Below are 12,633 nucleotides of genomic sequence, written 5' to 3' on the forward strand. Positions count from 1 at the left end.
TGTCTTTTTCTTTCAGAGCAAAATGTAATTTAATTAGTTGTTGATAATAGCGACGTGCATCGATAATTTCATCTATTTTTAAAACTTTATAGTAGAAGACTCTCTGCTGATCCCACTAAAATTGAAACAGAAATAAACAAGACAGATGTCTAGTTCATGTAAAAAGAAGTATGTCAGCAGTAGCGATTCATATACGCTCCTCAAAAACATCAGCTACAACAGCCAACTCAAAACATCAGTAGTTGGATTCGAGTATGGTCTTAAAAGTGCTAAAATGTTCTTAAATTTCTAAAATGTTCTAAAAACTGCTTCGAGAAGTCAAATAGCCCGCACTTATTATTGTTTAAAATCGTTGATATAGCTGATGTAGTTTGCAGTGAAACAGGCCCCTGTGGTACATTGCGTACATATACAATTGAAAGATTTTTTCTAAGATATTAAACATTTAATACTCATTCAAACAGACCCAAAAATTGCTTTGATTATGTGCAGCTTGTTCACTGTTCTAAAAATGGATCCGTTACAATAAGTTCAAGATAAAGTTACTAATGCAAATTATATTTAATGCATGTTTTTATTGAAAAAGCGTTAAATTTCTTCTAGACTATTTATATTTCAAAAATATCAAACTCTTTTTTTGTTTAAAAAAAAAAACCTTTTGAATTATAATTAAAAATTATCAACGAAAATACTGGTAACCCTGTTTTTTTAGGTACCTACTACCTAACAAGCAAACAAAAATAAAACTAAAATTGAGCTTTTCACGATCAGCAGCTGTTGCAAAGCTTTGAAAACCCTTCAAACAACCTCTCTCTTTGACATGTTATCTGACGGCATCGCATATGACGAGGTACCACTTCATTAGATTTGTGCTGTCATTTTGGTCACCAACTAAAAACGCGGGTTAATGAACTTTCAATGTCGATGGGGTTAAACGATAGAAAACGCCAAAAAAAATCTACTCTGTAAATGGTGAAAAAAAATATAAATAAAACAAACAAAAAATGCAATTGATCATGAAGCAAAACATACGAAATGGGAACGTTTGAAGAAATATTTATATCAGAACTTGTGGGCGTTGGGAAACTCCCCAAGGGGCACAGTTCTGACATCACTGAAATTTTACTTATTCATATATAGGTATTGGTCGGAATTCAATGTAAAAACAAATACATACACATTTAAGAGCAAAATAAAAATCAGAATCATGTGCCAAGCCAATCCAAGGAAATGAAATCATATTTTCATTTGATTTCAAGGCCTTTCACGTTCATTAGGTATTTTATCGAACTTGTGGGGTGCTGCTCTGAATCTTGGGTGATTTACCTGTAAAAGCTCCTATTTAATAGGAATCGCAATCGTAAACCAAATTGGTTGAAATAAAATTTTCAATTCTGAAAAGCAAACATTTTAAATTGAAGATTCGACATGAACAAGCAAATTTGGAATAAAAATTAAAGACTGACAGATAAGCTATTTAAATCGACCATGACATTCAAATGGTTTGTCATTTTATTTATGGAGTATTAAACATTTAATTTGTATTTTTGTTTGAATATAATAAATTTGGTAGGTATTAGTGAAAAAAAATTCCAACGGTAGGAATATCAGGGTTGGGGAATTGACCGATTGACTTTTTAGACTTAGGTACACTAAATAAGGGTAAAATAATCTATATGAATCTTGCCTATTGTGAGTTTCACGTGGAATTATTTTCATCCGAAATATTTTTTTAGAGCGGTAAACGGCTATTGTGATTTGCGAGTTTCATTGGACAGTTCGAGCTTTACTGGTTTGCTGTTAACTAGGAGTAGTGCATTTAATTTTTTCGCATGAAATCTTGATGTTGTCAACGTGAAGTCACGATAGGGCTAAATATGTATAAATGTGCCCAAAGATAAATAAAATGCACGACTGGGGCCGCACGTACTTGCTCTTGTAGTTGAAAGTATCTATATCTTAGATAACTATTGGAAATTAAATTTTTTTTCAAAACTTTTTAGATTTTTTTTTACACTTCTAAATGACAAGAAATATCTGTCTGCAAATTTTGAATAAAATTGGCTTAGCCTTTGATGAAATATACGACATTAACTAAAAAATACATCAATTTGGCAGAAAACGGCAACGCCATACCGTTCTAGGAAATTTTTGTGAAAAACTAAAAAAGCTGTTTTATTAGACTCATTAAGACTATAACGAATACCAAATTTAATCGAAATCGTTAGAGTCGTTTTCGAGAAAATTGCAATAACTCATTAACGATACACGGGAAGAGCCGACATTAGCGATTAAAAAAAAAGAAATTGTCATATTTCCACTATCCGTATTTTTTGAGAAAAACTAAAAACGCAGTTATATTAGATATACGTACAGCATTACTTGTGTCAAATTTAATCAAAATCGTTAGAGCCGTTTTCGAGAAATTTGCAATACCTCGAAAAGTTTGTATGGGAGGTATACGTTCTAGGCGAGATATTAAAAAACAAAAAAAAACAAACCTTGGAAATTACGAAATAATCATCTGTACCAAATTTCAAGAAAATTCGTCTACCTGTTTAGGCTGCAGCTTATTGTACACCTTTTTTTGACGACGCACAGACGCACAGACGCACAGACGCACCGACGCACAGACCGACGGACGTCATGACGAAAACCACTTTTTCAGACTTCTCCATTATCGTAATGTTAGTTTTGATTAAAACCTCGAATTATTTTTTTGACACGAAACCAATACTTGCCCTATAGAGCAAGTAAAAAGGTGAAAAAAATATTGTATAAAAAAACAGATCTTGAAAACTTTTGCCACAAGATCGGACAGCTTTTTATGGTTCTCATTTGTACAAAATTGCAAAATGGGATCGTAAGTTTATGAAGTTTGATTTGTCAAAAGCAACAACAATTTCCAAAACAAAGACAAAATTTCAATAACGCAACTGTCAAAAACTTAGAGAGCCATCTTACAATATTTCTTCTGAAAGTGCTCGTTTTTGACAACCTGCGCATGATATTACTTTGTCTCCTTATACCATGGTTTGAAACTATATTAATAGATATGTACATACTTCCAAATTTTAGGACTAGGTCATTACAATATTCTACTACAGTGTTTGAGGAATTTGGACAAATAAGATTCCATCGCATCAAATTCTATAATTTAAAAAAATTATGGTGATTTTTTTTTTTTTAAGACAAAATTATAAACCAATAAACTAGTTTTTGGCATTTTTCTCAATGCTGTAGATTTTTTTAATTACCTTCAGTTCTAAAATACAGTCCGTAACACTTGGAATGTCTCACCTTTTAAAAATTAATTTTGTACTGCACTTTGCCCAAATAGGTTTCCGTACCTCGTAAACACCAGTTTTCATAAATTTATCGCGTTTAGAATTCTTTTCGTGATATTGTTTCATGAATGATTTTTAATTATTAGTTTGACTTCTAAGAAATTAATTAATCACTAGAAAACAAAAATTTACTGCATCAATTGAAAAAAAAACTCTTATGGACACAATTTAATCTACTTTAGCAGTCAGTTTTACCGTGTTACCGTCAAATGAAAATCTCATTAGTTGTCGAAACTCATCTAAACGTTTCGATTTCCCTGTTTACAAACTTTTGTGCCTCCTCTCTCAATCTTTTTCTATTTTATTTTACATTTTATATCAAAGGTGCATTACTGCATTTAACCTTTAAAATCTTTGTGAAAACGATTTTTCGAGTGTCTTTTGTTAAAGTGAAAAATTACCTTTAATTTAGAAAACTCTTATACCTTTGATCTGATACATATTGCTCTTCTTCTTTTTTTTTTAGTTTCAAATCTTGAAAAAGAGGTGCCAAAATGCTAATTACATTGTCCCTGACAATATCATACCTATTCCTTATTAAAAATTGTCCTCCTTTTTCGTCATCATCGAGAGAATACACAAAGAAAATGAGACTTTGATCGATTGTATTTAAATTGTTCCTATTTTTTTTATATTATATTGTTTCCCTATTCTGTTTAATAATTTTCTAGATTTTGTGTCTCTTATGACAGGAAAATACTGAAAGGATTTTCTATACCAAAATGGATAATATTGGTCTTGTTCATCTAGTTTTTCAACCTTTTCATGTCACTATCTACTGTTTATATTGAAACAATAAGGCTTAAGGAACAAAGGAAAACTAGTTTTACATTCTTATTTATTATAAGGACTTGATGTGTAGAAGAGAGGTATGGAATATCCACGAAATAATATCAAACTTGTTAAAATAGTGAAAGTCGCAAAACCTGACTACGACTTTCCTTCTTTCTTACTACTGAATTTGTCACCCTAGTCTTATATTCATTTCTTTACTTAAAGCTCACCCCTGGCACAATTACCCATTGCAATGTCAGTTTAGCATCGGATCGCAAAGAACCTTTATATATATAAGGTTACACTGAGTGTCATTTGATTGACACCGCAAATTGTTTTCAACTCAAACGAATTTTTCTGAGAGAGTATTTTTTTGAAAACTGAAAAAATGTTTGAATTTAATCTATAACATTTTTTATTTTTAAAATGGTAGGTAGGTTTAAGATAAAAATTATGTTCTGCAAACAGGTACCTGAACTTATTTTACAAAAAAAATGCATACATTTTCATCTTTAGAAATTATGTATTTCCCAAAATACCAAAAGTCCCAAAAAAAAAAAATTAGTGAAGGTTAAATGTTAAAAATAACAGTTTTTCGAATTTATTTAACTGTTTAACCATGGAAGCTATCAAGAAGTTGTTGATAAAAAGTTTGTAGGTCATATGGTTCTTTTAATAAAAAAATAAAGATTATAGAAATAGAAAGGTTACACGGAGAAAACATAACGCCAGGATAACTTTACTTCTAGTATATTTAATCAGAATAAACTTGAATATACCAGAAATAAAGTTAAATATACCAGAAGCATAGTCATCCCTGCCTTATTTTTTCTCTGTGTACACTGACCCATCCATGGGGGTAAGCCTTGTCGTGGCGGATGGGCTTACGGTGACTACTACTATGAAGCTAAGAGCTATGCGATCGCGAAACTTGTTTTCGCAGAAGGGCCTCCCATGGTCGACAGGTCGAAGCGGAGTAGGCTGTTGCTACTAATTACCCCCCCAACGAAGGAGTGTTCCTTCTGGACAGCCGTATTATTTTTCGCAATCGGCCGTCCAAAATCCGCTCAACGATCTTCATAGTGTGTGACATCAGCTTAATCGATCGGTAGTTATCACAGTTTCGTGTGTCCCCCTTTCCTTTGTAGATTGGGAGAAGGAAACTTTCTCTCCACTGATTTGGCATTTGGTCACCGCTAATGAGTTTGGAGATGAGAATCGTGAGCCATTTACACCCAATGTCTCCCATCTTCTTCCAGAACTCAGAGGGTATTTCGTCTAGACCAATCGCCTTTCCTTTCTTGGAGTTTTTCACCGCCACGCTAACTTCTTCGACTGTAAGGTCGGGTACTTCTTCTAAATTAGGTTCGGCTGTTGGAAAGTAAATCCTGGGAAATTGCTCATTTAGGAGTTCATTCACAAGTAGTAGGCCTTGAGCATCGTTAATGAACTTTGGTGAACGTATTTCCTGAGCATTCCTTCTCCTTTGAGCGGCAATTTTGAAGATAGCTGCACCCTTGTTCATCTTGGCATGTCGCAGTTCCTGGAGAGCCTGGTTTGCATCAGCAGCTGGATCAGATATTTCCCCAAGCTCGCGATACATGCTTTCCGTACTCTCTGCCTTATGCTGGGCGCATTTCTTCTTTGCTTCCTTCTTGTAGCGCTTGCAGTCCACTTCGAGTCGTGCTTTTTCATCTCTATTATGAGAGGGGCATTTGGACCAAGCTTGGAAAGCGGTCTTTTTCCTTGATATCACTGCTTTGACTTCATCGCTCCACCACCATGTTTCTTTTTCCCGTTGGTAGTTTCCTTTAGATGTTCCTAGCAGTGACCTCGCCTTCACCAAGCAAGTTCTTTGCAGAGAGTCCCACATATTTTGTACTCTGCACTCTTCGTTTTGTAATCTGCTGGTGGTCTCGCACAGATAATTTCTCATAACAGAGATGAATGCATCGCCTTTTTCCTTCTCCAGGTTGTACCACTTGATACCACCGGTAGCCTCTCTTTGTTTGTTTGCCGCCTTCGTCTCCATAAAAAATTCTGTCAGTAGGAGACGGTGTTGCTGGGCGATCGCTTCTCCTAATATCACTTTGCAGTCTTTCACTAGCGGCTTCATGAAACTAAATACCAGATGGTAGTCGATCTGTGTTTCATTTCCACCGCTGCTATAAGTCATAAGGTGTCGGCTTTGTTTAATGAACATGGTATTCAACACTATAAGACCATGTGACCTGCACATGCTTAGAATTTCTTCGCCAGGAGGGTTTCTAGCTCCGAATCCAAGGCCACCATGGCAGTCCTCATAGCCTTCGTTGCCGTTCCCTACATGTCCATTTAAATCTCCACCCACAAACAAAAGCTCTTCCTTTGGGATGTCTTTAATGAGGTTGTGGAAGTCTAGCCAGAATGCATCTTTTTCCACCTGCTCACATCCAATTTGGGGAGCATATGCACTGACTATATTCCACACCTTTCCTTCCATCACCAGTTTTAGAGACATCAATCGGTCACTGGACTTCGAAATAGTCAAAACGTTTCCAAGAAGCTTTTCCGCAAGGATGACACCGATTCCGTTTCTACCTTGCTCTGTTCCGTAGTAGAACATCTTGTATTGTTTTGTCTTGACGTCTAAGAAACGGGCTCTGTTTCCAGTGTTTCGCCACTTGGTTTCTTGGACGCACAAGATGTCTACTCGCCTCCTCTTCATCATCTCTTCTAATTCACAGCTTCGGCCGTTCATACTACCCACGTTCCAACTCGCGACTCTCAATTTTCTTCTAACCTCGTGCATTACTTTGCTAGCCCCCGGAATCCGTATAGCTCTGACCCGATTATTTCTAATCGGTCCAGGATCAGTACCGTGTGTAGCAGCGGTACTGCCTGGCGGGGTAGTGCTGTTCGTGTTAGCAAGCACTTCCATAATGCTCGAAATTTTTCGGAAAATTTCGCGAAACGTTTTTCGCAAATTGTCGACACTGGCATGCTCCTGTTTTTGTAATGTGATCGTCTTTTACTACGCCGGTGATCTCCAGTCGCCTAACCCAAGGAATTGCATGCACGCTTAATGGAAAGCTCTTAGATGTTGGTGTGTGTCGCTAGGCTCACCTTGATGTTATTTTGCCTAGATGTGATTTGCTCCTTATAGAACTGTGCTCTGAATATGTCGGAGTAGCTCATATAAGGGGTTCACCAAGTAGTTCGGCCTAACTGGAACTGGTGACGCTACCGTTGATTCTGTAAATGAATTCTTCCGCTACCGTCAATTGTTGGGAGTGCCTTGGTGGGAACACTCCTTCGTTGGGGGGGTAATTAGTAGCAACAGCCTACCAGTGCGGGTTTGTCTCGGGTAAATCAACCACAGATGCCATACAGAGTTTAAGAATCCGAATGGAAAAACACCGTGATTCCTCAAGGGATTTGCATATTGTGCTGGTTGATTTCGAAAAGGCATTCGATAGACAACCACGAGATCTGATATGGGTGTCCCTGAGACAGCGAGGGGTTCCGGAAATCTGCGTGCGGATGATCAAGGACATGTACGAGGAAGTAAAAACGAAGGTAAAATGCCCCGCAGGAGTCACCGAAGAGTTCCCAATTAAAGTCGGTGTGCACCAGGGAAGCGTCCTGAGTCCTTTGCTCTTTATTACCGTCCTTCACTTTCTGCTTGAAGAAAAAGTGACGGATCCGAAAGTGAGTCAGTTATTCTTTGCTGATGATGGCGCCATCATAAGTGAAGATCCAACATCCCTGCAACGAGCACTTGATGTATGGGTGGATGTTCTGGAGGGAAGTGGGTACCGGATAAGCGCGAAAAAGACAGAATATCTCTGCTGTCCATTTTCTGACCCAGACGGCCCTATTCCGGACATTTACCTGAATGGCACAATACTTCCCAAGTGCGAAAAGTTCAAATACCTTGGATCTATGATCAACAACCAAGCTTCTTGTGATGACGACATCAACCACCGAATAAGTGTAGGGTGGATGAAGTGGCGCGAAAACTCTGCCATCTTCTGTGACCGAAAAATGCCCCCTAAACTAAAAGGAAAGCTCTATACTGCAGTTGTTCGCCCAGCACTTACATACGGTTCACAATGTTGGACAATGTACAAAACGTATGAGAGTAAACTGACAGCAGCAGAGATGAAGATGCTTCGTATGACAGCAGGAGTAACAAAGCTTGATCGAATAAGAAGCAAGAAAATCCGAGGAAGTCTTCACGTCAAAAATACCGTCTTGGATAAAATACAGCATGACCGTTTAAGCTGGTACTGTCATGTACAAAGAAGAAACCCTGAGAACCCAGTTCAAAAGGCGATCGCATACGACGTTCCAACGCAATCGCGAAGAAGAGGCAGGCCTAAGAACTCATGGAGAAGACAAATGCAACGACAACTGCATTCAGTTGGCCTTAGACATGGAACAATTCAAAATCGAGAAGCCTGCCGACGTTTCCTGAGGTCAACCCGGCGAACCCCACATGCGGAGCCGTAGTGTGAAGCAGTAGAGTGGGAGAGTTGTGACCCCATCCGAGATCATGACTATCGTCGATAATGGAGAAGAAGAAGAAGAAGAAATAGAAAGAAAGGTAGGCCTAAAAACTCCTGGTACAAGCAAATGCAAAACCACCAGCATTCAGTTGGCCTTAGAAATGGAACAATACAAAACCGGGAGGCTTGCCGCCGATTTCTGAGGTCAACCCGGCGAACCCCACAGGCGGATCACTAGTGTGAAGCAGTTACGTGGGATAGTTATGATCCCCTCGACATCGAGATCATAACAGCGCCGAGAAAAAGGAAAAAGAAGAAAGATTATAGGGCAAATTCAAAGCCATTTTCAGACTCAAGTTTAATTTAAACAGAGGTTAATCCAATGTTATTTGAATAGGATAAACTCCAGTCTTTTTTATAATGGGCTCAGACAGTGTTTATGAATATGTATTTATTAGCTTTTACTTAAAAATAAATTAATAATAAAAAAAAAAAAAAAAAAAAAATAGTGAAATAAAAAGAATAAATGAGATTAAACAATATAAAATAAAATCTATATTTAACCAAATATATTTTTTCTTGATTAATAGTAACATATTATACAACCCAATTCAAGTGAATCAGGGTGTATTTGTTGTATAAAAAGCAGGAATATTAAACATTGCACCCCGCTATCATTTAAAACATCTAGGGATCGCGAATATAAGAAAAATACCTAACATGTTGAGGAACGAATTGTCTGATATAAAAGGGGAATCCAGTCTTAAGAAAAGAAAATCCCGAACACCGCGAGAAACCTAGTTTTATAGAGCACACGTGCTCTTAGAAGTTCTTTTTTTTTTGTTGAATTACCATGTCAGTAGGTAAAAAGAACTTATATAGAGTAGAGGCATGTATTTATGAATTCTTGTGGGTAAACTGTACCAAAAAGGAATCTGAATTCAGGGGAGATTTCCCTTTGAAATGATAAATTTTCAATTTTTTTTTGTTTTTAATTGCATACTGACTAAGGGGGTTGAATCTTGAACATATAACTTTTCTTTTATAAGTACAGGGTGTTTAGAAAATAATAGCAAATATGTACATTGTACAATGTGCATATATTTACGGGGGAAGATTACATATATCTGAATAAAGGTAAATAGGTTAAGTCTTTGTATTTTGTATTACCACCAAGATGCCAAGACATCAGCTTTTCTTGAATAAAATAGAGTAAACGAATATTTAACGTGTGTTAAACATCCTTTACTCTGTTTCATTCAAATACAAGGACATCTATCGCTCACCTAATAATCGTTTATACTTAATCGATAGTTAGTGTAAGACAAAGACTTTCAATACCTTCCTTGTTCCTTAAATAAAAAATAAAAGAACGAATTTTTTGCTCAATAATAAAAAAGACCAATCAACGCAATGTTATACCATTTAACTGTGGTTTATTTTAACGTGGTCAGTTTTCCATAGACTTATTATACCACTTTCAAATAAAAGATCAAATAAATAATTTGGTTTTTAAATTAAATTTACGAGAATGATTTTATATATGAGAAACATGCAATAAATGAGGAGTGACTTTTAAAAAGGGGTTAAAATCACTTTTCGCTTTTTTCAAAGTAATTATGCAGTTCTGTTCTCCACATTCCATGCCTTGATTTAAACAACTGAAGTTAAATTAAAACAGCGAATATATCCCATAAATGGGGTTTGGAAAAGCGGTCAACAATACAACAACAAAGACAAATTGAAGGAGCAATCATAGAAACCTGGCAAAACATCCTTGAAGAGATAATAAGGGTATGACAGTCTACTAAGAAGAATCAATGCACTGCATGATGCCAGAGGCGAGTGGACAAATGTTGATCTTCTAGCTAAGAAATTGGCACGTGTCTCACCCGTGGCAAAAAGATGCCCAACACCTGATACAAAGAAGCAATATTATAATAATTCTTTTTTTGTGTAGTAATTTAGAATAAATTTGCAGCAATTGTGTAAGCATATACCTTAAAACTCGTTTCTTTTTTAATCTACCCGTGACAGAAAATATACCTTTTATATTTCCTAAGATTAAGCTCACATACATATTTTTAACGGTTTAATTAATTTACAAATATAATAGTTGCTATTGTCAAAGTCTATGTAATTTTTTAACAAATGTGAGTAGAATGTGAAAGGGAAAAAAATTCAAATTCAACTGCTCACCCGTAGCTATGGGTTACTCCAATTATGATTATTTAATTTATCTACAAAAACACAAGGGAAAAAAACATAAAATAAATTGTAGTCTACGCATTTCATCAACTAACTTCAAAGACAAATTAAATAAAAACACCACTAGCAGCGGTACCCAAAAGTGCCCATTTGGCACTTTTTGGATTCCAATTTTTTATTTTGGACTTAAGTTGAACAATTTTCTGCTCATAATATAACTTGAAAATCCCTAAACTCTTCCGATAAATAGATCTTTTAAGAATGTCTTTAACCAGCAATATATTGAACAACTTCACATTTTAAACTGCGAACCCAAAGACTTGTGAGAAAAATTAATTTATAACAGCAAAATAAATACACAAGTCTAGAAAATACTCAGGGTTTTACAATCGGAACGCCCAAAAATTCGTTTCACATTTATAGCACATGTAACACAGTGTTTAAAGACTAAATTAAAATCTGAAACTAATTATTAATTAATCATTGAGTTTAATCAAGTATTTTTAAAATTCTGGATCAATTTTAAGTCGTTCAATCCTGAGAACGTGAGTTAGGTTTGATATTGACTTAATGCGGGGGTCGGCAATAGGCGGACCGTGGTCCGCGTCCGAAGAGCGAAAAGTTTAAGTCCGGACCGTTGATTTTTCAGACTTTGTTGAAAAAAAGGTACATTCACTCACCTGCAAAAAATTTCATACCAATCATAAATGATTTTACGTACATGCACATTTTTTTCTTCAAACAAGTGACGATAATTTTTTATTGCAATACTAATCATGTTTTATTTTCAATTAAACTACATAATTTATTGTTTTACTATTTTACTCGTAACGGTTTCTTTCTGATCTCAAGTGATCTTTTATTTAACATATTGACAACAAAATGCATAATAATAAGAAGCGCAAAGTTGACGATGAGAATAGAAAGTTTCTTCCGAAGCGACCTTGAGTGTATGCACCCTTAATGGGCGTCAAAAACCATTTCAGACTCGGAGGTCGTTAAGAAAAGCAAGACACTTTTTGAAAAAAAAAAAAAAAAAAAAATAGATATTACTGCAGTTATTCAAGGTATTCCACTATCGGCAAAAAGCAGTACAAGAAAAACAGAAAATTTGCCAGCAGAAAATAAGACCACATTAATGGAACTTTTGCGTAATGCACCTTGCTGTTGCTTTCTTTGCAATTGTACAAATCTTCGCCCATAGAAGATTATTTGGGTCCACTGTGCACATGTTACAGACAAAAATGCCATAAATCATATTACCATGTTTTGGTCCACCTACATATAGGAGAGTTCTTTTTCAAAAATGAACTTCGTTAAAAATAAATATCGCTAAAGGGTAACAAATGCACACTTGGAAGAAAATCTGTGTATAGCTTCTACACCACGAGAATCAAATTATAAAGAAATATCTCAGGACCAGATGTGTCATTTTTCTCATTAATTGTATTCTTGCATTATAACTAATCATTCCGTTGTCATAATTCACTATTATTTTCAATAAAAATAAAGAATTAAAAATAATTAAATAAAAAATTTTAAAAAATAATAAACATTGCTCGTTTTTATTGTTTTAATTTTTGCATACAAAATTGGTTTTAATCTTTTCTGGACTTTGGTATGAAACGAATAATATAATCTGGACCGCATCAGAAACTAATTGCCGACCTCTGACTTAATGGCTGTTTTCCCCATTAAGATTTCTTAAGGACTTTTAAACAAGTTGACATCGAGAAAAAATGCGGTCCAGTTCATTAAACTAACGAATTGTACCCAAGCAATTAATTAATTCTTTATAACAAAATCGAATCTCA

General features: G+C 35.5%; 1 protein-coding gene across 1 annotated transcript in view; it reads right to left on the reverse strand.

The window, feature by feature from the left end:
* Positions 1 to 12,633, reverse strand: part of LOC129917149 (protein CREBRF homolog) — a 67,425-nt gene that overhangs the window by 50,737 nt on the left and 4,055 nt on the right. The window lies entirely within an intron of this gene.

This window comes from Episyrphus balteatus, chromosome 3 (genome assembly GCF_945859705.1).
Source record: "Episyrphus balteatus chromosome 3, idEpiBalt1.1, whole genome shotgun sequence".
NCBI classification, from domain to species: domain Eukaryota; kingdom Metazoa; phylum Arthropoda; class Insecta; order Diptera; family Syrphidae; genus Episyrphus; species Episyrphus balteatus.